Here is a 5,320-nt window from a genome sequence, read left to right as displayed (position 1 = left end):
AGTTGAGATCTCATAAAACATGTTTAACCTTGCTGCATTTTCCCACCTGTTTCAACTCTCAAGTCTGAGCTAGTACACATTTTTGTTTAGAGCCAGCTAAATTATGCCTCTGGTTACATGATTTTCTGGCTGTTTTCTGCTCTGTGGTCAGGTTGATGTCTCTTTGACACATTCCACATTCCCGTTCTCAATTTTATCAAGTTTCCTATTTTGTAAAACTCCTCAATTACTTTTTAAAGGATTATAATACTTTATTGAATTATTAGTTTGGGTAAAAACATGTAGATGTTGTGTGATATAAATACTCAGATAAGAAAACAATCTATGGATAACATTTTTATTTTCAATTTGATGTAAACAACAATTAATCAATACACATAATAACAAATAATGCCCGGTAATGTTATTAGTTATAGAACAAACAAAAATACAATAGATTGATCATTTTGTAAAACTGAATTTCTGTTTAACCCCTAACATTACTAATCACTCATATATGATAACTGTAATCATCTTGATCATCATGGTTGTAGGACTGAAAGGTTGATTGTCTATAGTAAGTCAGAATGAACTCATGGAATGTCATGTGGCATCTGGTCAAAGGATGAACCATAAAGTCAATTTCACTTGTCCTTCTTGTCTTTCTCAAATTGCTTGGCATATTCTCTGACCTGTGTCCATACAGAGCTAGGATCATCTACCCTTGGTACCTGACAAAATATAAGACATTGTATATAATATACATAAAATTGAGAATGGAAATGGGGAATGTGTCAAAGAGACAACAACCCGACCAAATAAAAAACAATGTATCCACAATTACTTATCATACAGAGCTAGGATCATCCATCCTTGGTACCTGACAAAATGCAAGACATTGTATATAATATACATGTATCCACAATTACTTCTCATACAGAGCTAGGATCATCCACCCTTGGTACCTGACAAAATGTAAGAAATTGTTTATAATAAACATGTATCCACAATTACTCAGAATTTGAATTAATCGATTGTAATTTTATTGGATTGTAAAAGCATTGCTGATATTGTAACACGCATACAAATTTATCACTGTGAAAATAAATATCCATTCACATATTGTCAGTGAAGAAGCATGATAAAGGAATACTTTGGTATCAACTAAAGCACTTCCAAAGAGATTTAAAGGTATGCATTTATAAGGAAACTTTGATTTTGTAATCAAACGTATGGAAATTCAAACCACTAAATTGCATTTATGTAAGCATGTGGTAAAAGTAATGAATTAAGCAATAACCAGTGGATAAATACTATGAACTGTTAACCTTTTCTTTTAGGAAATGTCAGGTGTAAGCATACTATTCATATGATGTGTGTTATTGTCAAAGTGAATGTATGCACAAGTACAGTAAGACTATCAGTCACAGATTTGTTAAAGTGAATGTATGCACAAGTACAGTAAGACTATCAGTCACAGATCTGTTAAATGAATGTATGCACAAGTACAGTAAGACTATCAGTCACAGATCTGTTAAATGAATGTATGCACAAGTACAGTAAGACTATCAGTCACAGATCTGTTAAATGAATGTATGCACAAGTACAGTAAGACTATCAGTCACAGATCTGTTCATATGATGTGTGTTATTGTCAAAGTGAATGTATGCACAAGTACAGTAAGACTTATGATCAGTCACAGATCTGTTAAATGAATGTATGCACAAGTACAGTAAGACTATCAGTCACAGATCTGTTAAATGAATGTATGCACAAGTACAGTAAGACTATCAGTCACAGATCTGTTAAATTACATGTTCTCTCCCAATATCTTAGCTGGGTAACCATGGTAACAGTCATGACTGTCTCATTAGAAATAAAAGCAACACAATATATATCTCCATATTATAATTTTTAAATAACTAATTAAAGAATTCAAATATAGAAAAAAATATTCATTTATTAATTGAGCAACATATTTATTTTTTCACAAATAGTCGGAGCATGGTTGGTCACCAGTTGTTTGAATTTTTTAATAAGTTGTTCTTTGTTTTATTATTTTTTATTGCATTATCACAAACCTTTTTGTATAGAAATAAGTAGAAAATACAAGGAACTATATCTGTTTATATGCATTGTCAATTTGTTATAAAGTAACATCATCAAAAATTATCCTGACAATTCCAGTGGGTCTCATTGGGGTCTAAGCATGACGCTGGATTTCCGATTTTTTTGTAAGCGTGACACATGAAAGTCAAATTATTGTGTCGTGAAAACAGGAAATTGGGTCTAGCCGGACCTGGGAAATAACAAAAAAAGAGAATTGCTTACGTACATAGTTTTAGCTTGATACGGGCATCTGACAAAACAAAAACGAGATCGGAACCCCCCAATGAGACCCCCATTCAACATCCATTACAACCTACCTATAAATACTAAATTATTACCTGATAATGCTGGTCAATATAAATTCCTACATAAATTCCAACCACAAAGGAAAGCTGAAAACAAAAAACATGTAAAAATAGAAAATAGTATAGTCATTTGCAAAATAAAACTGTTCTTATGCAACATGTCTCAGATTTTCTAATGTACATGGTGACCATGGTAACATGAATGTGGACTTTTGTGTCACAAAATGAGTGTACTCTGAAGATTGACCTGATGTTCAGACAATGTCAGATATAAATTTAAATACAACAACAAGGCAAAGTTTAACTTTAAAGAGCACAGTGCATATCTTCTGTGTCTCGATGCCTGCTCCGCCTACATTATAACAATCATGTCTATTTAGTATCTTTTAATAGCATAAATAGCTATTTGCATTCAATATCAGCACTACAAATGTAAGATGTTAAGCAAGGTGTGCACTCACAAATCAACACTGCATTTAATTACTGCTCTGTGAGTATAAGAAATATATATTATATGTCTTCTAATTTATGTCTAATCTTACGTACTTGTATGCAATGTCATGAAAGCTCTTTAATTAGAAATAAAATATTCTTATTCTTATTCAGGATAAACTCATCCCCGACCATCTGTCATATATGTTTGAACAATAAATATAGGCACACTATATCTGCAGTTCGAAAATATAATACAAGATCACGAATATCTTGTTGTTATTTTTTAATTTCATTTTGTTATGTTGTGTAATATACTATAAATCACAGGTATTTATTTGGGGCATGGATCGTCAACAAAAAAGGTTTTTTTTTTCACTTGGGGCTCATATGGATAGTAAATAGGGCATTGCAATCGACTAGTAATGGATTGTTGAGACTTATATATATGCTATACATTGTAAAAAATTGGAATCCGGGTCCATTCGCCCTGATTCACGTTCGCCATACTACGTGTTCGCCCAGGGTCCATTCGCCCAGATTTTTATTTTTTTCTCTTTGTTGTCCAGTCCCATAATTTTAAGTATTTGAACAAAATATGTTAAAATTTGTTAACAAATAGCAGAATATTTATATTGCCGCAATCATTTTATCATTTTCCCCTTGATTTACAGAGCAGAATACTGGTATACAATGTATTTCTCTTTCATTTGTTAACAAAATAATTGTATGCAGTCAATCATGGATGTATGCAGTATAACTGAGACTAGTCTCAGAGTATATTAATAATGAACTTGTAAATCCGTTTCATGATTTACAGTTCGTACATCATTGTGTTTATTAATTTCAAGCTGGATGTTTTATGAAAACAAAACGTTTGATTTTCATTAATAATCCATCAAAAGACAAGTATCACAATAATCAGTGATCCAAATTATTTTGTCATTGAACAATAACGATCATTAACGATCCTAAACAAGCCATAATATTTAAATATTTCCCTGTTTCCATAAAGGAGAAGTTTCACTAAGACCCCTTTTTGGCCCCAAAATATAGCAGTTTTAGAAAATTGTGAAAATGTAATCTTTAAGCTATATTTTGGAAAGTAAAATGCTTCTGTTACATAAATATGAGCTGTTTTTGACGATAAAATGCACAAATATCGCGTTCTAGCATCATTAAGTCATGCTAAATTACTGAAATCTTCAAAATGTTAGCATTTTGGTCAATTTTTAGACGGTTTCCGTCTAAAATGAAAGTGGCCGCATACGTGTTCATTCATAATATTGAAATGTAAGTTGTATTTGATGATAATACAAAACATATATAAAGGTTGAGGATGAACACAGATGCGGCCACATTCATTTTTGACAAAAACCATCTAAAAAGTTACGTTTTTTGGCATATTTGATAGATTTTTCATATTTAAGCGTAAATCAGAGCGTTTTTAATGACTAAATCAGTTAAAATCTTTCACATAAACTAATCGAATCAATTGAAATAGACACTTAAGTGTTTAAAAAGTGTCCAAAAACGTTCGTTAGATGAACCTGAAATTTGAGGCCAAAATCGGCCCTTACCGGACCTACTCCTTTCAAGAATATATATACATGTACCATAGATAAGAAATATCTGAATAAGTGTTTTCAACTTTAATGCCCTGAATAACAATATTTTTTAGTAGGGCGACGGACTCTCTGGGCGAATGAACTCAGGGCGAACGTACCCAGGGCGAACATGTAATTAGGGCGAACGGTCCCGATTCCAAAAAATTGTAAATATAGAAAAATTTAAAAAAAAAAATTTTAGTGGGTCCAAAAAAGGGGGATCAATGCCCCAAACACCTGTGATCATGACCAGTACTTTGTTAAATTTATTTTTCTCAAGTTTTTCTGCCCGTGGTTAGGAGCTGGTATATCTGCACATGCAGTTTACATAATATGTGAGATTACTACGTATCAATCCTCTAATTATGACTAATATCTCTATCAATCATACAACATTTTTAAATGTACACTGCATATGATCATAAAAAATCAGATCACTACATAAAGTTTTGTATTAGTGGTATTTGAACCATCTTTAAAACTTACCAACTTTACAAACATTTGTTTTGATTTTAGTGTCCGACACTTCAAACTTTTTCTTTTGACTTTTGGTTTCACTTTATTTTCAGAAAAGGAAGTTTACTTCAAATACTAGTTTTAGAGTCGAGTTTGCTTTTCCGGATATTTCCTGCAGTTTCTTTCTGAGTTTCTTTTAAATCTGTTTTTAATAATAGTTTTATAATTTATGGTAAACTGCGTAAACTAAGATGATAACTTTGAACGTCTCAAACTTTTTTTTTATAATCTAAAAATAATTATACAAGAATCTGTCAAAAGTTCCTCTACGAAACCAGTCTCAGTATCAGCACGAGTCACGCAGGAACATATATATTAAGATATACTGTTTCCAGCATCAAATAACACGATGATACCACCTGCATCCTCAGC

General features: G+C 31.9%; 1 long non-coding RNA gene across 1 annotated transcript; it reads right to left on the bottom strand.

Moving 5' to 3' along the window:
- Positions 1-323: 323 nt before the first annotated feature.
- Positions 324-5,051, bottom strand: LOC139522713 (uncharacterized). The gene is made up of 3 exons (XR_011664480.1): positions 4,919-5,051; positions 2,427-2,480; positions 324-710 (listed from the first exon to the last, which is right to left on the bottom strand). It is a non-coding gene; the product is annotated as an uncharacterized lncRNA (long non-coding RNA).
- Between the last annotated feature and the right edge of the window lie 269 nt (positions 5,052-5,320).

This window comes from Mytilus edulis, chromosome 5, assembly GCF_963676685.1.
Source record: "Mytilus edulis chromosome 5, xbMytEdul2.2, whole genome shotgun sequence".
Classification (NCBI taxonomy): Eukaryota; Metazoa; Mollusca; class Bivalvia; order Mytilida; family Mytilidae; genus Mytilus; species Mytilus edulis.
The sequence above is the reverse complement of the archived record's forward strand: the minus strand, read 5'-3'. Positions and strand labels throughout refer to the sequence as shown.